At 42.0% G+C, this 26,782-nt stretch overlaps 1 pseudogene; it reads left to right on the top strand.

Moving 5' to 3' along the window:
* The first annotated feature begins 281 nt into the window (after nucleotides 1–281).
* On the top strand, nucleotides 282–2,302 carry Gm21321 (annotated as a pseudogene).
* The last annotated feature ends 24,480 nt before the right edge of the window (nucleotides 2,303–26,782 follow it).

The raw sequence follows: 26,782 nt of genomic DNA, 5'->3' as shown, positions 1-26,782 counted from the left end.
TCCGGTCCGGGGGATGTAGGCCCGCGGGGGTGGGACGACTGCCCCCTCCGGGAGCCTGGGCTGGATATGGGCAGAGGGGGAGGGCGGGCGCCAAGGTCGTTGCTCCCGCTACCTGGAGGGTCCTTTCCGCAGCTTTTTAGGAAAGCTCTCAAAGGAGCCGGGAGTGGCCCTGCCTTGGCCCGGTGGTGCTGTGCTCGCACCCAGTGGGGGTCGCGCCATGCGTTCTTTAATTCCAGGCAGAAGAGCGAGCGGGGGAGGAGGGGTGCGGGGCAGGTAAACGCATGCGGATGGTTCCCGGGACGCGGCTGTGGTGGAACAAGGTCCAGCCCAGACTAAGGCCGCCGTGGGACGGGAAGGCTCACTCGGTCTTCCCTAAACAACAGAACGGGGAGGGGGCGCCCGTGGGACCTAGCCTCCAGCCTTTGGAGAACAGAGCTACTGTCTTGGCTACCGACATTCAGCAGCCCAGGATACCGGGCGGGGGTTCGGAAGTCGCGACACAAGGGCCGCCCCTTCTCACACCCCGGAGACCTACGTTTACTGCCCCCCACCCCCACCGTCCTAAGGGCGGTTGCTTTTGCACAGGTTGAAAACTTAAGGACCAGTCCTGGTTAGCTAGCAAAGTCCGGAAAGTTACCTTTTAAGGACAGGACGAGCGAAAGTATGAAGGACCTGCCTTTCCCACACCCTTGGGATCTTTGTGTGTGTGTGTGCGCGCGCGCGCGTGCGGGGGAGGGGGGCACGACACTTCTCCCTTTCCAGGGCCCCTCGCTCTCCCACCTCTAGTAGCCCCAGCCCTCCCCTACCAGATGGTCTGTCCTCCCTGAGTTTCCACGAGAGAGGTCCTCCGCGAATCGGAGGCAGAATTTCGTCTCCCACTAAGCTTGCCATACCCCAAAGACCATTTGTGAGAGTGAGTCCCTTTCAAATGTCTCCCTGTAGAAAACTGAAAGTAGAAAGAAAGGAAGCAATCTCCGAGCAGATGTCTGACCACCCCTACTCGCATACTCGCAGCATTGGGTTACAGGGTCCTAGGAGCCCCACAAGGAGGAACCCCCGGTGCTTTCACGCCAGCTTCCGAACTCCCCCAGGTCGCCCCGTACCCTGCACGACCAGGCCCCCGGAGTCAGGGAAGGCAGCGGAAATCAACAATATAGGTATAAATATTGAGCCGTGACATTGACGCGCCGGGCACCTCCCCTTCCCCCCGCGCTCTGGGCACACTCTGGGCTGCTCGGCACGCCCCCTCGCGTCCCGCGCGGCGCTCATCCTCTTCCTCGCGAAGACTGCACGAGACCTGCTGGGGAAGAAAAGTAACTTGGTTTTTCTCCGAGAAACCCGGCGGGATTAGGTAGCCAGGGCGAGTAGAGGGAGGAGGAGAGGAGCTGGTGGAACCCTGTGGAAGTCTCCCGGGCAGTCTGATCACACTTTCTCCTTGTCCTCCGGTCTCCTCCTCCTAGGTGCAGAGATTGTGGGCAGACTATGTAATCGCTGCGGAGGGGGAAGAAGAGGGATCAGCGCTCTCCCGCGGCGGCAGCAGGACGCGGCGACTTGGCTTGGCGGAGTTTCCGGGCTATGCCCGGCTTGCGCCCGCGAATCCGACTCTGGGCGTTCCCGAGGCGTGTAAGGCAGCGAGTGCGTGCCCCGGTTCCACTGTGCCGCGCCGGCAGCCTGCAGCCAGCATGGAGAAGGACAGCCTGAGTGGCGCCGATCAGCAGTATTAGTGAGTGGCGGAGATCGGCGAAGGCACCTACAGGAAGGTCTTCAAGGCCGGCGACCTGAAGAACGGCAGCCGCTTCGTGACTCTGAAGAGTGAGCGAGTGCAGACCAGTGAGGAGGGCATGCGCTCTCCACCATCCGTAAGGTGGCTGTGCTGAGACACCTGGAGGATTTGAGCACCCCAACGTGGTCAAGTGAGCAGAGAGCCCTGGCTATGGGGTCCCGGAATGTGCTGGGCAAAGGGCTGCTGGTGGCCCAACTAAAGTTAAGAGTTGAGTTTCCCCAGATAAAACCGGTGACCCTGCTAGGCAGGGCAGAAAAAGAGACCTGCAGTGTCTTCCTGGCAGCCAAGCTATTCTGAAGAGCTTTCGCTCTGCGTGCCCCAAGGGGCCTGAGGGCGTTGGGTGTCTTTTAGGGACAAAACCAGACAACCCCAGAAACGTCCCTCCAGCCCTTACTTAACTTTTCCCGTCCGTGGGGGTATTTGTGAGAGAAGAGTGAGATAGTTATCCAGCTTGCAGATAATTAGCAGGAAACTTTAAGGGTGGAGCATAATGTAAATAAAGTTTAAGAAAATGCAGAAATGTGCAAGAATGTGTTTGCCAATCACACCCACAGTGGTGACATTTTTTTATAGTTGTAGAATGGCTTTTGATAATCTTAGAAGTTCAGAAGTTTAGACTCTGACGCCTGGTGTTAAACATTGTTTGAAAAATGTCTTTCAAGGTGTAAGACCCCCTCTCGGGGACCCCCACTCTAGTCTCGGGAGTGTGAGAGCACCCAAAGAAACATGAGGACCCACTCGCTGTAATTACATGAGGACGTTTAATTACGGAGCTTCGGACCGACACGCATCCCACACAGGAGATAACGGATGTCGGCCACGAGGCTCGAAAGCCAGGGGCTTTTATGGGGTATGGGGCTTAGGGGTGTGGAATTCAGCATAGCAACACACTATTGGCTTATTCAAACATTAACAGAAAGAACACAGTGCATCAGGACTGTTCCTGTGGGCTGGGGGCTTATCTTTGTTCACATAGCAACCAGTTGATGTGTGACTTTTACCCAGGGCCAAGGGGCAATAGACAGAGGGGAGATTCCGGCCAGATGGTGTTGACTTAGATAATATAGCCCTGCTATGTCTTCACAGTCCCCTTTATCTTATGGTCAAGATGTTCCCAGGAATGTTTTAACTACGAGGCATACCCAGGTTTGTTTTTCTCTTTTCTCAGCCCCAGGCAGCCTCTAGGCTCACAAACAACCAGCAATTTCTGAGTACTTTATATGACTTACAGGTCTTGAAATTTCATCTTTCTTTCACTGGCTGGGTACTGGGTACACTGAACCAGGAAGATCCAGAGTTCAAGACCCTCCTGAGCTACAAAAGACCCTGTCTGAGAAAAGAAAGGGAGGGAGAGTGGGTGGTAGGGTGGAGGGCGATTGCTTCTCAAAAGGTTTTCTGATTGTATCATTTAGTATCTGTGGACTGGTATGATCTGACTTAGAATGCCTCTCTCATTGGTTAGATGTGAGCCTGTGCTTTAGATTCTAAACCCTGTTTTCCCTGGAAGAGTTGTGCAGGTGGGTGGGGGAGGCATTCCTGACCAACTCTCCTATGACTGAAGATAATCTTGAAGATGCTGGGATTTTCCCATTGTGTCTTTTATCATTCTCTTTTTTAAACGGATGCATAGCTGGAAGTTAAAAGGGAATGCACAGACTTCTCTACAAGTTAGGTGATGAGTTAACATTCTCAGCTCTTCTTTTTAGAGGGATGCTCTTGGCGTCTTCATCCTGTCTTCTCATTCCTGTAGGAATTCCTTACAACAATTATGCACCTACTGTATGCCCTGGGGATGAAATTATGTAAATAAGCACAGCTAAATATTTTTGTAGCAAGTCAAACAATGTAACATTAGTCATCAAAAAGGAGTGACCCAAGACTGACCTTTGAAATACCAAGCCCTCTAGAACTCATACAGAATCTTCCTGGGGGGGTGGTTGTTAAAGGGCTTTTAACTCCTCTACTAGGCTGGGTGTTCGTTTTGTTTTTTGTTTTTTTCTGTTTGTTTGTTTGTCTTTTGGGTTTTTTGTTTTGTTTTGCTAGTCAGACTTACAAGTACATTTTTACCTTTTTTTAAACTACATTTTAATTTTAATTACTACATAAATAAGTAAAAAGCCAATGTAAATAAAGGCCCCCATTGTGCCTATGCTTTAGTTGGGTGGCAGGGGTACGTGGGGTGCAACAGCAAAAGATAATGAGACGAGGGAGAATGAGTCATCTAGAAAGTCAGGTTTTACTAAAAGTGGATTACCATCTGTGTGTCTGTCTGTCTGTCTGTCTTTCTGTGTCTTGCACTTCAGAGAGGTCTGTGATCTTGAAAGTTGCCTGCTGGCTCTGAGTCACTCACTACCCTAGAGGATCACTACAGCTGTAGCAAAGGATGAATTTCAACATTAGAATTCAGTATCAAATTTCATTTGTCTGTTACCTGTGGGGTGTCCAGATAAAAGGTAATAGTCATGTATGTAAATACAAAGTAGCATTCTTCCAAACAAACACCCTTGTATAACCTATTCATTGAGTGCAGGTCAATACAAGTCCCTGTAACAGAAGAGTTTTGGCTAGCTCGCTCACTCTGTTCTCCTGTTTTATCCTCTTGTGACTGGCGTATCTCTAGATGGTTTTTAGTTGATACCACAGTAGGACTTTGAATTGTGAATTCAGGAGACCATCTCCTCTTTATTTCAGTTTTTACTTCCCTCAGTTAACCTGCCCAGCTTTACAAAGCCACGCTTATACTTGTGACAGTTTAGTTACAGGAATTTGCCGATTGGGGAGATGAGACACGCAGAACACTAGTCAGAGTTACTCAATATATACAGGTTAAATTTTCCCTTGCGGACACACAAGTTGACCTCTATAAAAAGGCCTTGACATGTCACTAACATGTGCGAACACTTGAGTTCCATTTATTTCAGCGAGTGTTGAGGAAAGACCTCTTCTCTAAAAACTAGTTGTAGGAAAGACACCTGGTACATTGGTTGGCTACTCAGACAATTCTGCTGTCAGTGAAGGAATATCAGGATCAACAGAAAACTGATGTGTTCCTGTTCAGTGCACTGAGACATAGGTAAGTGTTACCTATGTTGCCCCAGACTGTAAGTTTGTTAGAGTAGCAATAAAAAGGCTTCAAATTCAAAGATTAGCTCTGATGCCATGGTGATTGTCTGTCAGAAGATAAGGTTGTAATCCATAAATGTTTTGAACACATTAAGTTATTATTAGAGTATTTAGTCACTGTTTTAAAGGCAAAGAAAAATAAGATTTGTAGTGTTGCGATTATTTAAGGAAATGTTTCTCGTTTTCTCTTTTTAAAGTTCTCAGCAATGTGTAAGGAATATAAAAGAAGAGAAGTGTGACTTTAAGAACACCATATATTTATATTTTATTGTAAATTGTAAAGCCAGGATTTCAGAGGTCTTGATTCATGAGAGCCCTCATTAATAAACATGTTATTTTGTGGGTGAATAATCTATTGGGGGGTGGTGCTTGCTTCAGTGAAAATAGGGTCAGGTCAGCATTTAAACTTCGGTGTTTAAAGTATGTGTGCTCTTTCCTTCTCTGAGTTCTTGAAAAGTTGCAGTCCTCAGAGCTGTTGAGCAAACAGACATTTTTACACAGTGACATTCTGCTCTCTCTCTCTTCCTGTAGTTGCAATTAGTAACGATGAGGTTTTAGCTCTGTGGTTGTATTCCTTTGTGTGTAAGTATATCATCATGGAAGTCATGGAACCTCACTTGGAGTCAAGGAACAGTGCATCTGTAAAAAGGAAACAGACACATCTGAGTAATTCTTGTGGTTTTCTTCTTGTTTAAGACTCAGGCCAACGAGTATCTGTGGAGATAGATCCTTGTTTTAAAAAATAATGCTTCTCGTTTACTTCAGACCCACTGTTCAGATCTCTGACAGCCTTGAGCAGTTGGCAGTTGCCAGTATTTATGTCTACCAGGAGTGTGGTTAGGAAGTCTCATTTGCAGTACACCAATCTCCAAAGATTTCCTTTTGAAAACATTTTTTCTTCCTTCCTTAATTTTTACATTTCTGTCTTACTAGTGTTTAGTGGATAATTTTGGTGTTTCTGTGCTTTGAGGACAAAAATCTATCATCATACCAGAATGTTTGTTCTCAATTTACATATCAATATGCCTTTTTTTCTCATTTAGATATTCGTTAATAACAGTTGCAGGTATTATTATTATTATTATTATTATTATTATTATTATCATCATTTTCTCGAGACAGAGTTTCTCGGTGTAGCCCTGGCTGTCCTGGAACTTACTTTGTAGACCAGACTGGCCTTTGGAAGAGTAACCAGTGCTCGGGGTGCTTGACCTACTATATTTCATTTATTCAGAGACATACTCAACAATCAATAGTAATAAAAAGCACAATCATGTTTTTGCAAATATTTTGGGTTAACATTGATATTGTAAGAATTGAGTGTATTAACTCTGTCACAGGCATCTATGAACTCTATTGAGACCTTCAGATGCATAACAACATTTTAAGTGTTTCTTGACTGCCCTTATTTCTCCTCACTATTGATAATGACTTTGGTGCTATTGTTGTGTGCAGTTTGTGCTCTTGTTATTTGTGGACAATCAGACCTCCCAGTTCCTGGAGATGCCCTTCTCACATCTGTTTCTTTGACTTAACTTGGAGTTTTCCTCAGAATGTGGGCTTGGGGCCCCTCCCTGCACACATCCTGCAGTGCTCCCTGTGTTTCAGGGCCAGGGTTTCACAGTGCTTTGTTGGTGCACTCTTTAATAATCCCTCTTCCTGGATACATGCCTGCCTTGACAACTTTGGACCTCTGGCATGGCAGTTAGAATGTATTTATTCTCTTACATTAACTGCTACATAAAACACACGAATCCTCCTCAAGTAATCCTAGTTGTAAACTTCCTGAGGCAGAAAGTGTCTTGGTGATCATGTATATCCTGTGGCAAGAAAATGAATCTATAGCAAATCAGTGATGTCATAGGAAAGGGGTGTTAAGGAAAGGCCCTGTGAAAGAGTGTTAAATAAGAGAGTCCAGTTGATATTTTCTCTGCCATAGATGATGATTTCTGAGAAGGACATAGGGTTTCTAGCACTGAGCAAGTGTTTACTGAGTATCCCTGTTGAAATGGGATCCACACAGCTATCACATGCTGAAATGTCTCCCAAAATTGCTTTCAAAAATATAGGATGGTCAGGCAGGTGATGGTGAATAACATTTTGAAGGGTCATTGTGACCCGTGGTTTTTGATAGGATGTTCTTAGACTTTTTCCTGATAGTAAGAAGTGTAGCCCTCACAGACTGGGAGTGGGAGACTTTGATTCTTTTCCCGACACCCTCAACTTAATTAGCTGTGTAATCTTGAGTAAATTAATAATGTTTCTTGGGTGACATTCCTCAACAACAAAGAAGGAAGCTATTCCTACACTTTGAACGTTAGAGGGTTGACATGTTTGGATGAAACTATTAAAAAATCAAACCGTACAAAAATGGGAATTATTAGCAAAACCAACTCTTGCCCTCAAGCCAAAAAAAAAAAAAACCCATAATTTCATGGAGGAAACTGCACTGTACACAGATGAATTGCTAGTATGTATTTTCATGGCTCGCCCCCCGCCCCCATGTGACAGCATGAATGGATTCAGTGTTATGGTAAAATATAATTTTTAATCTGCGTTGGAAATTGATGTTGAATTTACTCACTGCTGCATCTGGGTGATCCAGTCTGTTGGTGGAATTTTTTCCCATGTGAGGGTCTGTAGACCCTCCTGAGATCTCATAAAGAGGACTTTGATTTCCTTTGTGTTCTGTGTTTTAGAAGAACTCCAGAGATCACCTCCACTCTTTGCTTGCTAGCTCACGTTTAGTTCGTTTTCACACATATTCATTTCTTTTTTTGTCTGTTTGTTTGTTTTTTGTTTTTCGAGACAAGGTTTCTCTGTGTAGCCCTGGCTGTCCTGGAACTCACTCTGTAGACCAGGCTGGCCTTGAACTCAGAAATCTGCCTGCCTCTGCCTCCCGAGTGCTGGGATTAAAGGCATGCGCCACCACACCCAGCTACATGTATTCATTTCTATTTCCCTCAGTGTATGTGATGGACACCCACACGTTCACATGGAGATATTACATGTGGTTCTCTCCTTCTACCATGTGGGTTCCAGGAACTGAACACAGACCATCGGGCCTGGCAGCAACTACCAGCACAGCCCTCCTCTCACCTCTTTCAAATGGTAAAATCCCAGATGGGTTTACTCATTTTGTGTCACACACTTGAGCCTCTCTGCTTGTTTTCTGAGTCTGGAATAGCTGCTTTATGACACTTAGTTGTTTTGCACTGTGCTTAAGTCAGTGGGAGGAGCAAGGAACTCAAGTGTTCTACAGGGGTTTCCAGCAAGCCTTTTCTTCTTTCTCCCTTGCTTTATTGGTAAGTGATCTCACAACCTTCCTGGAGGATGTTCCTAATGGTTAGTATAAAACACTTACTTTTCCCAGCATGCTCTTTGTTTTAAAAGGCATGCAAGTATTGAACAGGAGTGTCATCACTTATTTACAACAAAACAAGAAGAACAAAAGTCTATTTCAAGGGTAGGTCTTTAAACTTTGGGTACCAAGTTTAAGAAATGGATTTTTATTTACTTACTGTAATTTTTAGACATATTTTATATCTGTAGATTTTTTTTTACCCGTGTGTCATTTACATGTATGTCAGTGCACCGTGTGCATCCTGCTGCTGCCTCTGGAAGCCATAAGTGTATTAGATCCTCTGGAATCAGAATTCACAGATGGGTGTGGGCCGCAGTGTGGGTACTGGGAATTGTACCCAAGTTATCTGAAGGAAGGGTAAATGCTCTTTGCTGTTGAGTCATCTTGCTGGCCTCAAGCAATATATTATTCTTTAATAAATTAATGGAAACTGTGAGACTTAGCAATCTCAACTGCCGAAGACCCTCGTGGTTCCTTTGTCTGCGTGGAACAGGGTCTCTAGTTGCAGGTGAGCAAAGAGTCGGCGGAAATGACAGACAGATGCACACAAGAGATTGTGTAGAATTTGTCAAGTCGAGCATCGAACTTTTAATACAGAAGAATAACAAGAAACCAGGTGAGATACATCCACCGAGTTACAGTGACACAATACAAAATACATCAAAAAAGGCAGGGACCAGGCTGCTGCCACTAAGAAGGGAGCCAGGTATAAAGCTAGTCTGTTGTTAAGCTCACCACAAGGGGTTCTGCTCTAGCAGACCTTCTCATGAAGAATGCAATACCACAACCCCCCTATTTCCTGGGCCCTGATAATTTCCTGTATGAGTGTAACTTTTGAGTATCTGTGAAGAATCTCCATTTGTCAGAAGAATTCACCAACTTGCTTCTAATATGCAATGTAGCCTGTACTGAAGATTTCTATCTCAGTGGGATTCCCTAGCTATTTCATGGTAAACCCACCTATTAGCTAGGCCAATTGTGTATTACTTTGTTTTGATGAGGCTGGCTGCTATCCCAAGTAAACACTCTACAGACCAGCCCTGAGCTTCTCTGGTTCTGTCTTTTGTAATACTTAATTAGTTACTGAATAGGTAACTTTCTTACTGAATTCCAGTTTGTCAGCTTCAAGAATTTTCTGGGACATTGGAACACTGGCAAAGGCTTAGCTATGTCTGAATTCAATCTTAAAAGGCACTTATAATAAGATATTACTAAAAGAGAGCATGTGGATCCAAACACCAGACTAACACTGGGATGGAGTATGAGTATACGGGTTATGAGAATGCCAAAGTTCTAGGAGGTGAGTTTCCGTGAAACTCTTTGCCTCGTGAGTGCTCCCAGGCCTCTCGGTCTAACAAGCAAACTTCACTGGAGTGCATAGCACTCAACTTGAAAGTTTTCAATGTTTTTTTTTTTTTTTAAATTTTTAAATTCTTCCTGACCCTATTAAATTGTTTTTGAAAAATATTTAGGAAAGGTAAAATTGGATTCTTTTCTTGTTGAGCTTTTAAGAACCAAGACATACGGGCTCCAGCACTGGATCACCTTGGGCACGGAGTCAGCGGACATCCCCCCAGGATCCCTAGAGGACTCTCCAAGCAATCTTAGGACCACCAGTGAGTGGAACACAACTTCTGTTCCATTCTAATTGTGCAGGACCTGAGACAGCATTAGGGAAGCACCGTGAGCGTGGAGTCGGTGGACAACCCCCCCCAAGGTCCCTAGAGGACTCTCCACTCGATCTTAGGACCACCAGTGAGTGGAACACATCTTCTGTTTCATTCCAATCACACGGGACCATTATTAAAGAAGCAGAAAACCCAACCTGGCCAAGGTCACAACTCCTTTCCGGTCGGCGCCAGCACCGGGTCACCTTGGGTGCAGAGTCGGTAGACACCCCCAAGGTCCCGAGAAGACTCTCCACGTGATCTTAGGATCACTGGAGAATGGAACACAACTTCTGTTCCATTCCAATCACACGGGACCAGAGACAGCATTAGGGAAGCTGAATACCCAGCCTGACCAGGGTCACAAGTCCCTTCTGGTCGGAGCCAGCACCAGGTCACCTGGGCGAGGAGTCAGAGGATACCCCCAAAGTTCCTAGAGGACAGCTTCTGAGGCAGACCCTGTTTTGGGCTCCAGACTTCCGGGCACCATCCCTGCCAGAGAACAGGTGTCCTCCCCACCAGGGAGGGCTTTGCCAGAGCACCAGGATCTGTTTTGGTTCCTGGATCCCTCTGAGACTAGTATACGCAGGTGAGAGTGTGGACTACAGAAGCTAACAGCTTCTTGGACAGTCCCTGTTTCAGGCCTTCATCTTCTGCCAGGAGGCAGGTCCGAATGCCAGATATTTGTGCACCTTCCCTGCAAGAGGAGAGCTTGCCTGCAGAGAGTGCTCAGACCCCTGAATCTCAGGAGAGAGCTAGTCTTGCAGATCTGCTGATAGAGGCTAACAGAATCACAAGAGGAACAAGCTCTAACCTGAGACAACTATAACAACTAACTCCAGAGATTACCAGATGTCAAAAGGCAAATGTAAGAATCTTACTAACAGAAACCAAGACCACTCACCATCATCAGAACCCAGCACTCCCACCTCAGCGAGTCCTGGGCACACCAACACACCCGAAACCTAAACCTGGATGTAAAAGCATATCTCATGATGCTGGTAGAGGACATCAAGAAGGACTTTAATAACTCACTTAAAGAAATACGGCTTTAAGAACACGGCTAAAAAGTTACAAGTTCTTAAAGAAAAACAGGAAAACACAACCAAACAGGTAGAAGTCCTTAAAGAAAAACAGGAAAGCACATCCGAACAGGTGATGAAATAAACAAAACCATACTAGACCTAAAGAGGGAAGTAGACACAATAAAGAAAACCCAAAGTGAGGCAATGCTGGAGATAAAAATCCTAGGAAAGAAATCTGGAACCATAGATTCGAGCATCAGCAACAGAATACAAGAGATGGAAGAGAGAATGTCAGGTGCAGAAGATTCCATAGAGATCATCGGCACAACAATAAAAGAAAATGCAAAATGCAAAACGCAAAAAGATCCTAACTAAAAACATCCAGGAAATCCAGGACACAATGAGAAGACCAAACCTAAGGATAACAGGACTAGATGGGAATGAAGATTTTCAACTTAAAGCGCCAGCAAATATCTTCAACAAAATTATAGAAGAAAACTTCCCAAACCTAAAGAAAGAGATGCCCATGAACATACAAGAAGCCTACAGAACTCTAAATTGACTGGGCCAGAAAAGAAATTCCTCCTGATACATAATAATCAGAACAACAAATGCACTAAATAAAGATAGACTATTAAAAGCAGCAAGGGAAAAAGGTCAAGTAACTAACATATAAAGGAAGGCCTCTCAGAATTACACCAGACTTTTCACCAGAGACTATGAAAGCCAGAAGAGCCTGGACAGATGTTATACAGACACTAAGAGAACACAAATGCCAGCCCAGGCTATTATACCCAGCCAAACTTTCAATGACCATAGATGTGGAAACCAAAGTATTCTATGACAAGACCAAATTCACACATTATCTTTCCATGAATCCAGCCCTTCAAAGGATAATAACAGAAAAAAACCAATACAAGGACAGAAACTACGCCCTAGAAAAAGCAAGAAATTAATCCTTCAACAAACCTAAAAGAAGACAGCCAGAAGAACAGAATGCCAACTCTAACAACAAAAATAATAGGAAGCATCAATTACTTTTCCTTAATATCTCTTAATATTAATGGACTAAATTCCCCAATACAAGGACATAGACTAACAGACTGGGTACACAAACAGGACCCAACATTTTGTTGCTTACAGGGAACCCATCTCAGGGAAAAAGACAGACACTACCTCAGAGTGAAAGGCTGGAAAACAATTTTCCAAGCAAATGGTCTGAAGAAACAAGCTGGAGTAGCCATTCTAATATAGAATAAAATCGACTTCCAACCCAAAGTTATAAAAAAAGACAAGGAGGGGCACTTCATACTCATCAATGGTAAAATCTTCCAAGAGGAACTCTCAATTCTGAATATCTATGCTCCAAACGCAGGGGCAGCCACATTCATTAAAGAAACTATAGTAAAGCTCAAAGCACACATTGCACCTCACACAATAATAGTGGGAGACTTCAACACAGCACTTTCATCAATGGACAGATCGTGGAAACAGAAACTAAACAGCGACACAGTGAACCTAACAGAAATTATAAAACAAAAGGATTTAACAGATATCTACAGAACATTTTATCCTAAAACAAAAGGATATACCTTCTTCTCACCACCTCATGGTACCGTCTCCAAAATTGACCATATAATTGGTCACAAAACAGGCCTCAACAGATACAAAAATATTGAAATTGTCCCATGCATCCTATCAGATCACCATGGACTAAGGCTGATCTTCAATAACAACATAAATAATAGAAAGCCAAAATTCTCGTGGAAACTGAACAACACTCTTCTCAATGATACCTTGGTCAAGGAAGAAATAAAGAAAGAAATTAAAGACTTTTTAGAAGTTAATGAAAATGAAGCCACAACATACCCAAACTTATGGGACACAATGAAGCATTTCTAAGAGAAAAACTCATAGCTCTGCGTGCCTCCAAAAGGAAACTAGAGAGAGCACACACTAACATCTTGATAATACACCTAAACGCTCTAGAACAAAAGGAAGCAAATTCACCCAAGAGTGGTAGATGGCAGGAAATAATCAAACTTAGGGGCGAAATCAACCAAGTAGAAACAAGAATAACTATTCAAAGGATCAACCAAACGAGGAGCTGGTTCTTTGAGAAAATCAACAAGATAGATAAACCCTTAGCCAGACTCACTAGAGGGCACAGGGACAGCATCCTAATTAACAAAATCAGAAATGAAAAGGAGGATATAACAACAGATTCTGAAGAAATCACCATCAGATCATTCTACAAAAGGCTATACTCACCAAAACTGGAAATCCTGGATGAAATGGACAAATTTCGAGACAGATACCAGGGACCAAAGTTAAATCAGGATCAGGTTAATGATCTAGACAGTCCTATATCCTCTAAAGAAATAGAAGGAGTCATTAATAGTCTCCCAACCAAAAAAAGCTCAGGACCAAATGGGTTTAGTGCAGAGTTCTATCAGACCTTCAAAGAAGATCTAATTCTAGTTCTTCACAAACTATTCCACAAAATTGAAGCAGAAGGTACTCTACCCAATTCATTCTATGAAGCCACAATTACTCTGATACCTAAACCACAGAAAGACCCAACAAAGATAGAGAACTTCAGACCAATTTCCCTAATGAGTATCGATGCAAAATCCTCAATAAAATTCTCACTAACCAAATCCAAGAACACATCAAAACAATCATCCATCCTGACCAAGTAGGTTTCATTCCAGGGATGCAGGGGTGGTTTAATATATGGAAATCCATCAACGTAATCCAGTATATAAAGAAACTCAAAGATAAAAACCACATGATCATTTTGTTAGATGCAGAGAAAGCATTTGACAAAATCCAACACCCATTCATGATAAAAGTCTTTAGTCAACATCAAAGTAAAAGGTGAGAAGCTGGAAGCATTCCCACTAAAATCTCGGACTAGACAAAGCTGCCCACTTTCTCCCTACCTATTCAACATTGTACTTGAAGTCCTAGCCAGAGCAATTTGACAACAAAAGGAGGTCAAGGGGATACAAATTGGAAAGGAAGAAGTAAAAATATCACTTTTTGCAGATGATATGATAGTATATATAAGTGACCCTAAAAATTCCACCAGAGAACTCCTAAACCTGATAAACAGCTTCAGTCAAGTAGTGGATATAAAATTAACTCAAATGAGTCAATAGCCTTTCTGTGCACAAAGGATAAACAGGCTGAGAAAGAAATTAGGGAATCAACACCCTTCTCAATAGTCACAAATAATATAAAATACCTTGGCATGACTCTAAGTAAGGAAGTGAAAGATCTGTATGATAAGAACTTCAAGTCTCTGAAGAAAGAAATTAAAGAAGATCTCAGAAGATGGAAAGACCTCCCATGCTCATGGATTGGCAGGATCAATGTAGTAAAAATGGCTATCTTGCCAAAAGCAATCTACAGATTCATTGCAATCCCCATCAAAATTCCAACTCAATTCTTCAACAAATTAGAAAGGGCAATCTGCAAATTCATCTGGAATAACAAAAAAACCTAGGATAGCTAAAACTCTTCTCAAGGATAAAAGAACCTCTGGTTGAATCACCATGCCTGACCTAAAGCTGTACTACAGAGCAATTGTGATAATAACTGCATGGTGCTGGTATAGTGACAGACAAGTGTTGTGTCTGGCCAGTAGATCACAACATGGGTTCTAGCCTGGAAAGGCATTTTGGAAACCTGGAAGAGAAGAGGGGCTGGGCTGTGCGAGATAAGGAAGGAACCAAGACAAAGCTCTCTGCTCAAGGTTCAATTTTTAGTATTTTGGCATTCAGTTATAAAGGAAGGGGGAGGGGCCCAATTCCCGACAAATAATCTTGGGGTCCATTAGCAGGGTGATCACATGATGGCTTCGGAACAGCAAAGCAGCAGGTTCCAGCAGTGGGCGTGACAGAACAAATGAGCAGGAAGCTCCACCCCTGAGCAAGCAGGTTTCAGGCTTAGGGAGGGGAGACTACATCTCCTCCCTGTTGTTAATAAAAATAAAAAAGAAAAGGCTGGCCTGAGGCAAAAAATTAATCTATGCTCAATAGATCTGCCTGAATTCTTAGGGCTAAAGAAAAAACCTGTCTCCGTGGGATTCCCTAACTTTTCTTATGGTAAACCGTATCTGGATAAGACTGTCCTTTCTATCCTAGTAAACAACTAACAGAAAAGCCCTGAACAGTAGGCTCTGAGTTTATAATGCTAATTAGTGCTGAATAGTTAACTTCCTAGTTGAATTTTAAGTAGGGCGTTGGAACCCTGGCTAAGCTTGACTGAACAATTTTGAAATACACTATATTAATAATAACACTGAGTTGATTTTCCTCCGCATTTTGGATGACAGGCGGGAAACAGGGAGAAGGGTGTAAGGACCGGCTCTGTATTACAAGACCAATTGGCTTTTTTAGGGTGGGAGGCAGTAAGGGCTTGCCCTTCCAACATTAAGGTCTCCAACCTTTCTCCCCCCTATTAATTAAGTTTAAAAAGGCCACGCTTAACTGAGGTGATTAAATGATTTTTTTCATCCGTATACAAGTGGGCTTTTATCCTTGGCTTGGGTGGACATTGACTGGATTCCTCTCGTGGGTGCTATTATGACTCACACCTGTGGCTCTTGATATCTTTTGGGGAGGGTTAGATATTTTTGTTTCTTAGCTGTAAATAGATACCAACCTCTGTCAAACTGGGTTTATTTTACAGGAAACTCAGAAATGGTCAAGCTGGACTTTTTTCTGTAGTAGTTTTTTGTACTAAGCGATACCCATACTGTATTCGTATGATTACGAACCAGTATGCACAGTTCTGAGTACTGTGCAGCTCTTAAAGGAGAATTGTTAACCTCAGATTAGCAAGGCCTAGCCAAGAATTATGTCATTAGTAACACCACGATTTGTGGCTAAAATAGGAGCTGGAAGTCGATCCTCCTTATTTCTGTTATTTTCACAGCCTGAGGAACTAAGGGGACCTTGCAGTAACAGCAAGGGTGAAAAGCCAGAGGCCAGTTAAGGGACTAAGCCCGTTTATCAAAATAAAAACCAATCTCTTTTAATATATGAAATTTCTACTTTTCTAGCCCTCTTGGTAAACCTAAATTTTAACTCAGACTGAAAGCCATGTGCTGGAATGTCTTTGGAATGAAGATAGCAGTTGCCACCTGTGTGTTCGGGGGTGGGGGTGGGGTAGGGGGGTGGGGTGGGGTGGGGGCGGGGGCGATGTATGTCCGCTGCAGTCCAGCTGGAGGATGTTGATTGACCTGCTTGAAAAAAGAAAGATCTAGACAATGAGAAAGTAGCGATGTAAATTTTCTTTTTGGGGAAGTCTAGGTACTTTATTTAGTTGCAAATTGTAAGGCTAAGGCTAGTCTTAGGCCTCCTGTGGGGGAGCTGGCTCAGAGAGTAGTAGGAAAACAGTTTTCCTGGGAGCTTTAGTTTCTAGCTGAATTTTAAGCAAAAGAGGAATTTTAGTCTTCAAGGAGATACTTATAAGAAGATTCAGAATCTGTGTTTATCTGACAAATTAATCTCTCTGGCAGCCACCGAGTTCTATCTTTATCTCGTGAAAAAACACAAACCGAGCCCCTATTTCAGATTAGAACTGGATCTGGACCCTTTTATTTGCTAGTCAGTGGGTCTTTTTATTTTATCAATGCATAAGAATTAGAAGTAACTAGATGCCAGTGGTGATCCACTGCAGACTGACCTTTAATATCGGTTGTAAAATATTTAGAACAAATAAGGTAAAGGCAAGATGAGCCTTTGGTGACCTTGGGGGATGTGCTCTGAATTAACTTTGTTAGGTAATTTAGAATATAGGAATCTGTAACATTGGACTGAATATTAGACCAGTCTAAGATTGAGTTAGAATGACTGGTCACACTGAAGAAAAGAGAAAAATCATTATGACACTATTAAATGACTAATTTTACTAAGTCAGAATATATAGTCTCTGATGTACTATTGCCATAAAGTTAAAAGGCTAGAAGCTAGTCTAAACTGGAAAAATGACAAGCAAGGATGGATCTAAAACATAAATTTAATTTAGTTTTTTTGGTTATTATAATCAGGACACTGAGTCAACTTACCTGCCAGCTCATCACACGAATTAATATGCTTCTGTAGCATTTTGTGGAGAGAACCTGTTTTTTCCTTTCCCAATAAGGTAGCTGTTTTAGGATCAATCTATAAGCCAATAAGTAGATCCTTTTAAGATACTATAAAGCATTTATTCAATTTTTTGTCATTTAAATTTTAAATTTTGAAAATAAAGGTAAGATTTAAATAGTGTGCATGGGAATGCACTAAATAGTATGTATGGGGATATAATTTTTCTCTTTTTTGTCTTTTAAGAAGTTAAAATTTTAAAATTTTACAATATCTAACCTTTTGAGTTAATAACTTGTTGTCAAAATATTTTAAATATTTGGCTGTAAAGGGGCAGTGACTAATTGCACTTTTAATCATTTTTCTTAAGGAGTGGTTGTAACTAGAAATCGTGAAAAGTTATTAAGAGTCACATGTGCATAATTTATTTATTTATTAACTAGAAATATGTATAAGCAATTGTAAATTTGAGAATTAATAGTATCTGAGGGACGAACAATTTTAAGCAATTGTGAGCTCAGAGATATGGCATTGACTATTAATATACAAATTAAGGTTTGATTGTTTAGCATTTTAAAGCACCATTTACAGCACACAACTAGATTATTTGTGCTGGAATAGGGGAAACTGTGTCTTAAGACTCTGTCTCACAGCAGCTAGTTGGGCCCATGTGAGCCAAGGATTGGCTGGGAGGATGAGAAAAATGACTTTATAATAATGTGGGTTTTTTTGGCCAAAGATTTGTCTTGGGCACAACTAATTTTTAATTACCAATTAATAACAATTATAAAAGCTTTCTTTATTTTTTTGTAAAAACTTTTGTAGTAAACTAAAACCCTAAGTAATAAAAGGATATTGTCTCTGAATCCTTTGGGTGAGAGCAAGGATTTAAGGTAAACTTTTTTAAAGAAGCATTAGTTAATAAAATACTTTACACTAGGAAACAATATACACTGAAAGAATAAAACTTTTGGCTTCTTGTATAGAAGTAGAAACAATAAAATTTTTTCTTACATAAGGTAAAGCTATATTAGCCATACCTAGAGGCAAAATTTTCTAGTGATTATAGTTCACTAGAAGCAAAACTATTTGAATTTAAGCATAATTTTAAACATCTGAATAGATCTGTAACACTGTTAAAAAGAAATTTTCTTGAACACAGGGAAAAACTTTCTCAGGCAGTGTTTGCAAAACCAAAGAAAGGCCACAAGCTGCTCTGGGGCTGTCCAGAGCCATGTATTGACTTAAACATAAAATACCTTTTAAGAGCATCTTGGCCCTTCTGTAATAAGGACCGATTCTAGAGGAACAATTTAACTGTCTACGCCTCTAATTTTTGATACTCTATCTTAAGATGAGTTACAGTTAAAATGTTTTTCACAACTTTAGTGTTGTGAAAAAATTGCCCGTACTGCAGTTTCCTGCCAGGCAGCAACTATAGCCAAACTGTTTGTCTAACTTATTTACAAAGACAAACATAACTAGATAACTCTGTCACAGTTTTGTATGAAGTGAGCAGTATGAGTGCTCTCATAAGATGATTACTCTTGTAATAATCTTAATTAACAATATATGGGTGAGTAGAAAATCTTAAATTTGAAATCAAACTGCAAGCTGCAGTCAATGTAACACTGGCAATTTTAACCATAATTTTTATGTTTTCGTTGCAATATTAGAATATATCTATAACTATTGGAAAGCAAAACCCAAGTTTAAAACAATTTATCATCTTTAAAATCAATATTAGAAGCATTACTATCATATTACGAAGTTTGGATGCCAATTAATACCTATGAATACCTTTTAAAGCAAGCTTTAATGCTTTAATAAAGAGGCATTGCTTTAAATCTTATCTTAAATTTTACTATTTAGGATAGGAACCACATTAATTATTATCTAAACTAGAAATATCTTTAGAGACCCAGCCTCTTGGTCTGCCTTATGCCACGTGTCGGAAGGACTCTAAACTTGAGTTATCAAATTTAACACTAACCATCTGTAGCAATGTAGCAATTATTAACCTTAACCAACAACTTATGAGCTGATTGTGAAAACACTCAGAGCACATTACTAATAAAAAAGAACCAAATGAAGCAGTTAATTTTAGACCAATCAGAGAATATTAATTTTTGTAGCTACAATCATAGAATAAAAGGCACTTTACCATTGTCAAACACATTAATCATGAACCATTTATTAACTTTTTTACTCTGAAACTAAGAGGCTGTGCACTCGCCCTTTTTTCCTAAAACGAACAGTTTTTCTAGCAGGGGCTCTCCTGCCATATGTCTGATTTCTGGCTGAAGCACGTGGCAGCTCTCGGCTTTGTAGATAAAGTTTTTTATACCATCTTTATTATCCAACATAAAACATAGAACATTTATTCATACAGACTGGACACGAACATACATGAATTGAACATGAGAACAGATTGGTGCACTAGACATTAGACAAGACACAAAAGGGAACAGAGTACTCCTGCTATAAGGCCCAGAGAGAACAAAGCATGGCACTCCTGAAATTTTTCTCTGTTTCTTGGGACATTTTCCTCCTTCATGATGCAGTTTTTATTAACTGCGGCAATCCGCCTGATTATTAATTTCCTTTCAATAAACCCCCCCTTTTTTTTTCTCATGCCTAAAAATGTAGCTTCGGAGAGCCACGGCCTATCGCCTGTTATAGTTCCCAGCTCCTCTTAAGCTTTACTGTTGAACCTAAGTGAACCAACACTCGGGTTTAACGCTGTTTCAGCGTAGCCCATACCTTCTCCGGTATGAAGTTCCTTTATCCTTTAATTATTCCATGGAGCTTTAAACCAGCAGTGCCTCTTCCAAAAATCCTTTGCCGTTTCTCAGCCCCACTTTGGGCACCAAATGTTGTGTCTGGCCAGTAGATCACAACCTGGGTTCTAGCCTGGAAAGGCATTTTGGAAACCTGGAAGAGAAGAGGGGCTGGGCTGCGCGAGATAAGGAAGGAACCAAGACAAAGCTCTCTGCTCAAGGTTCAATTTTTACTATTTCGGCATTCAGTTATAAAGGAAGGGGGAGGGGCCCAATTCCCGCCAAATAATCTTGGAGTCCATTAGCAGGGTGATCACGTGATGGCTTCGGAACAGCAAAGCAGCAGGTTCCAGCAGTGAGTGTGGCAGAACGATTGAGCGGGAAGCTCCACCCCTGAGCAAGCAGGTTTCAGGCTGGGGGAGGGGAGACTACAGTTCATAACTATATTTTAGGTATAATGGGACATGTCTAAAATCTAGGTGTAGTGCTTCATGTCTATAGTCTAGGTGTAGTGGGATATGTCTATAGTCTAGGTGTAGTGGGACATGTTTTTAGTCTAGGTATAGTGGGATGTGTCTATATACTAGGTGTAGTGATTCATGTCTATAGTCTAGGTGTAGTGGGACATGTTTTTTGTCTAGGTATAGTGGGATGTGTCTATATACTAGGTGTAGTGATTCATGTCTATAGTCTAGGTGTAGTGGGACATGTCTATAGTCTGTGTGTAGTAGATATACCTATAGGATAGGTGTGATAGGATATGTCTGCAGTCTAGTTGTAGTTGAACATGTCTATAGTCTAGCTGTATTGTTTCATAACTACAATCTCGATATACTGTTATATGTCGGTATTCTAGGTGTAGTTCTTCATGTCTTTAATCTAGGTGTAGTGGTACATTTCTATACTCTATGTGTACTGGGACATGCCTATAGTCTAGGTGTAATGGGACATGTCTATTGTTTATGTGTAGTGCCTCATGTTCTTAGTCTATATGTAGTTAGATATGTCTACACTTTATGTGTAGTGAGACATATCTAAAGTATAGATGTCGTGGGACATGTCTAGAGTCTAGGTGTAGTAGGATATGTCTATAGTCTATGTGTAGTGGGACATGTCTATAGTGTAGGTGTAATGGTTCATGTCTATAATCTAGTTGTTGGGGTTCATGTCTCCAGTCTAGGGGTTGTGGAATATTTCTATAGTCTAGGTGTAGTGGGACATGTCTATCGTCTAGGTATAGTGGACTTGTCTATAGACTATGTGTAATGGGATATGTTTGTAGTGTAGGTGTAATGGGTCATGTCTATTGTCTAATGTAGTGTGACATATCTGCAGTCTACGTGTAGAGTCTACGTGTCTATAGTCTAGATGTAGTGGGACATGTCTATAGTCTAGGTGTAGTGGGACATGTCAATATGCTAGGTATATGGTGACATGTCTATAGTCTAGGTGTAGTGATTCATGTCTACAGTCTAGGTGTAGTGGTTCATTACTATAGTCTAAGAATTGTGGGACATGTCTATATTCTAGGTGTAGTGCTTCATTTCTATATTCTAGGTGTAGTGGGACATATCTATATTCTACATATAGTGGAACATGACTATAGTCTAGGTTTAGTGCGGCATGTATATAATCTAGGTGTAGTGGGACAGGTCTACATTCTAGGTGTAGTGTGACAAGTGTATATTCTAGGTGTAGTGCTTCATGTCTATAGTCTAGTGTTACTGGGAAATATCAATAGTCTAGGTGTAGTGGGATATGTCTATATTCTAGGTGTAGTGGGACTTGTCTACAGTCTAGGTGTAGTGGGAAATATCTTTATTCTAGGTGTAGTGGGACATGCCCATACTTTAGGTGTAGTCAGACATGTCTATACTCTAGGTGTAGTGGGACATGTCTATACTCTAGGTGTTGTGGGACATGTCTATCTTCTAGGTGGAGTGCTTCATGTCTATAGTCTAGGTATAGTTGGACATGTCTATAGTCTAGGTGTAGTGGGACATGTGTATAGTCTAAGTGTAATGGGACATGTCTGTAGTCCAGGTGTAGTGGGACATGTCTATATTCTAGGTGTAGTAGTTCATTACTATAGCCTGGGTATATTGGGTCATGTCTATAGTCTAGGTGTATTGCTTCATGTCTATATTTTGGGTGTTGTGGGGCATGTCTATACTGTAGGTATAGTGGGACATGTCTATAGTCTAGGTTTAGTGCGACATGTCTATAATCTAGGTGTAGAGGGACATGTCTATATTCTAGGTGTAGTTGGACAAGTGTATAGTCTAGGTGTAGTGCTTCATGTCTAAAGTCTAGTAGTACTTGGACATATCAATTGTCTAGTTGTAGTGGGATATGTCTATATTCTAGGTGTAGTGGTACATACCTATAATCTAGGTGTATTGGTTCATGGCCTTATTCTCGGTGTAGTGGGACATATCTATGGTCTAGGTGTAGTGGGACATGTCTATATCCTAGGTGTAGTGGGACATGTCAATATTCTAGGTATCAGCTGACATGTCAATAGTCTAGGTGAAGTGATTCATGTCTATAGTCTAGGTGTAGTGGTTCATTTCTATAGTCTAAGTATTGTGGGACATGTCTATAGTCTAGGTTTAGTGCTTCATGTCTATATTCTAGGTGTAGGGGGACGTGTCTATAGTCTAGGTTTAGTTTGTCATGTGTATAATCTAGGTGTAGCGGGACAGGTCTATATTCTAGGTATAGTATGACAAATGTATATTCTAGTTGTAGTGCTTCATGTCTATAGTCTAGTGTTACTGGGAAATGTCAATCATCTAGGTGTAGTGGGACTTGTCTACAGTCCAGGTGTAGTGGGAAATATCTTTATTCTAGGTGTAGTGGGTCATGACCATATTTTAGGTGTAGTGGGACATGTCTATAGACTAGGTATAGTGGGACATGTCTATAGATTAGGTGTAATGGGACATGTTTGTAGTCTAGGTGTAGTAGGGCATGTCTATATTCAAGGTGTAGTGGGACATGTCTATTGTATAGGTGTAGTGGGACATATCTGTAGTCTACATGTAGAGGGACATGTCTATAGTCTAGGTGTAGTGAGACATGTCTATAGTCTAGGTTTTGTGCGTCATTTGTATAATCTAGGTGTAGTGGGACAGGTCTATATTCTAGTTGTAGTATGACAAGTGTATATTCTAGGTGTAGTGATTCATGTCTATTGTTTAGTGTTACTGGGAAATGTCAATCATCTAGGTGTAGGGGGACTTGTCTACAGTCCAGGTGTAGTGGGAAATATCTTTACTCTAGGTGTAGTGGGACATGATCTTATTTTAGGTGTAGTGGGACACGTCTGTACTCTAGGTGTGGTGGGACATGTCTATCTTCTAGGTGGAGTGCTTCATGTCTATAGTCTAGGTGTAGTTGGACATGTCTATAGTCTAGGTGTAGTGGGACATGTGTATAGTCTAAGTGTAAAGGGACATGTCTGTATTCCAGGTGTAGTGGAACATGTCTCTAGGTGTAGTAGTTCATTACTATAGTCTGGGTATATTGGCACATGTCTATAGTCTAGGTGTAGTGTTTCATGTCTATATTTTGGGTATTGTGGGACATGTCTATACTGTAGGTGTAGTGGGACATGCCTATAATCTAGGTGTAGTGGACATGTCTATAGACTAGCTGTAATGGGACATTTTTGTAGTCTAGGTGTAGTAGGATATGTCTATATTCTATTTGTAGTGGGACATGTCTATAATCTAGTTGTAGTGATTCATGTTCTTAGTCTAGATGTAGTGGCACATGTCTATATTCGAGCTTATGCAAACCATAGCATTGCTCCAGTAGGTCTGATCATATTTAGTACAAGTAGTATGCTGTTGCAGGCCTTGGAACCCTCCCCAGTCCCCAGAAATTCTCACTTCCCACAGTGGAACCCTGTACCCCAAAGTCTTAAGAAGTGACAATGGCCATCTCTACACAGGCAGGGGCATGGGCTCTCATGAAACCTTCTCCCTGTTTCTCAGTTTTGTCTAATTCCTTTGAAACCGTAGAGTCAACAATGCCTCTGTTCGCTCTGTTTTAAGACTGCATGTGGTCCAGGTACTTGTCTTGACACTGGTGGGCAGCATCGTGGACAATTCCTAAAGCTCTTGAAGCTGCATCTGCCATGAAGATACATCCAATTTATTATCATTCTTAAAACTCTTTGCAGACCTCAGGAGCACATCTCAATGATTGGAAGTTCTGTTTTATAAACACTTTTATCATTTGACTCCTGTGGTGCTTATTCCAAAGAATCTAACTGGAGTCTTTGGGGCCATGAACCTAGTACACACTTCTATAAGTCTGCTGGGTCCAACAGAATAGTGGTAGGCTTGTAGGTACAAGGAAGCTGCTATGCTTCCATTGCTCTTCCATGGTCTCTACCATCTTCCAACCAGGGCACCATCTTGAAAGCAAACTTTAGGTACTCCTTCCAAATAAACAAACCACCATGTCAGATGACATATATGTCTGCCCCCTCTTAGCAGTCATTTCATTGTGTATATCAAAACATTGGGGAGGGATGGGAGGTGAAGAGACAATTCAATGGTTTAAAAAGCACTTACTGCTTTTCCAGAGGACCAGAGGACTTCAATTTGAGGCTCACTATTATGTGTAACTCCAGTTCCAAGGGATCTGATGCCTCCTCTGACCTCTGAAGGCACATGCATACATATGGCATATACAGAAATACACAGATACATGAGCATAAATAACAATTTTAAAATATTTTTAAAACCACTATATATATCTTACGCGCGTTCGCAACCGGCCAGGAAAGACGCAACAAACCAGAATCTTCTGAGGCAAAGCTTTATTGCTTACTCAGGAGCAAGAGAGGAAGAGTGCGGCAGAGAGAGGCAGAGAGGAAGAGAGAGAGAGACACAGAGAGAGACGCAGAGAGAGAGAGAGGCAGAGAGCAGAGGAAGAGAGCAGAGGAAAAGACGAAGAGAAAGAGACAAAGAGGTGAAGAGATGAAGAGACGAAGAGACGAAGAGAAGAAGAGACGAAGAGAAAGAGACGAAGAAGCGAAGAGAGGGAGTGCCAGAACCCCGTCCCTTTTAAGGAGAATTATCCTCCGCCTAGGACGTGTTACTCCCTGATTGGCTGCAGCCCATCGGCCCAGTTGTCATCACGAGAAAGGCAGAGCACATGGCGGGAAAACTGCCCCTGCACATGTGCAGATTATTTACTACTTAGAACACAGCTGTCAGCGCCATCTTATAATGGCAAATGTGAGTGCGGCTCCCAACATCTCCCACTTTCTTTTTAATAAGAGCAATAGGCCACCCATATTAATGAGAGTGGAGATAGAGGTCAAATCCCCAGTGTGCAGGTAAAGGAGCCATACACATAACCTCCTTCCAGGCTCATCACCCAGAGGGGTCCTAGTCTGGTCTCGTGTTGTTTTTCCTGGGGGAAGGACACTTGGATACTCAACCTTCTTGAAAGATGACATGTCTCCCTAGAATAGGCTCATATATGCCGCAGAGCCCTTCTACTGCAGTGCTTAGCCGTGCAACTCTCTCGGGCTGCTGAAGCACACTCACTCTATCCCGTGCAATGAGACTAGCCTCGTGTGGTGCAAGAGCTGAGTGGCCAGCGACCTATTGCTTAAGCATAGATATATCAGGGGAAGCACCATGTTCTAGAGCTGCAAGTGCCTGGGCAATAACCACCTTGTCTCTCCTAGTTTGGGCCTTAAGCTTACAGACCAACCAAAGAAGCAACACTAATCCACAGCAAAGTGTATCTCCAAATAATCTCAATCCCACCCATTCTTTAAAGAAGGAAAATGCTGAGGAGATCCAATTGGGTAATCCTTTGGTCAGGGACAGGTCCAAGCACGTGGAGTTGACCTGAATGATGGCAATTCCCGAAGGGTCTGTTCAAATTCAGCCGTCCAATTCTGTAACATATACTGAGAAAGACTTTTTAACAAATTAGCTGCCCTAGTAAATTTCTCATACTGAATGGAAGTAACGCACAATCCCGGAAACTTTTGTTCACATCCCAGCTGAGCTATTTGCCATAATACATCTAGTTGTTCCTGGACAAGATCTATGCGTTGATTCATTTCTGCCCATGGAGCATTTTTGGGATTGAAGGATGGCGGCCACTAAGCCTCCATTGGTGAGAGGTCCCCCAAGCTCCCGACAAACCCTGAGCCAGTCTTGTAAACCTTTGTTCTTTCTTGGGGCTATGGCCGCTCGGCATTCCTGCATGGCTTGCTCATAAATGAGCTGTTCTATCAGAGATGCGGCTTGCTCCGAATCTGCAAAAATATGCTCTGCTGCCTCTGTCATTCTGGCCACAAAATCTGAGAAGGACTCCTGGGGTTTCTGGACGATCTTTGTTAGTTGTCCAGTGGCTTCACCTGCTCGGGAGAGCGCCTTCCAGGCCCTAATAGCCTTTTCATCTGATTCAGAACTACTAAGAACTGGCTCCTTGAGCTCATCTAGTGATGAGTATAGGCTCCTTCTCCTAGAGACCTCCGCTGATTGATCTTTTTTCTTTTCTTTTTCCTTCTCCTTCCTTCCAATCTCTCCCCAGGTATTCTTCCCTGACCTAAACTTTTCCTCGGGTTCAAGACCCTTGGAAAGGCCTGTATACTTATTTTGTGCACCATATTTCCTCTTTGCTCCTACTCTCTCTCCCCGTTTTACTTCTGATAGATTGCCCTGAATTTCATCCAGAATTTTCAGCCCTGCCTTAACCGCTTGATAACATGTGAAAAGGAACAAAAAGGCTCCTAACACTGGAGAAAGTTCAAGGCCAAACATACCTTGTAAAGCTATTTCCCACTTTACTTCTGATAGACTGTCTTGAATTTCATTAGAAAGTTCAAGGCCAGGCCTACCTTGTAAAGCTATTTCCCACTTTACTTCTGATAGACTGTCTTGAATTTCGTTAGAAAGTTCA

Source organism: Mus musculus, chromosome 10 (genome assembly GCF_000001635.26).
Source record: "Mus musculus strain C57BL/6J chromosome 10, GRCm38.p6 C57BL/6J".
Taxonomy (NCBI): domain Eukaryota; kingdom Metazoa; phylum Chordata; class Mammalia; order Rodentia; family Muridae; genus Mus; species Mus musculus.
Note: the sequence above shows the minus strand (reverse complement) of the source record. Positions and strands in the feature narration are given on the sequence as shown.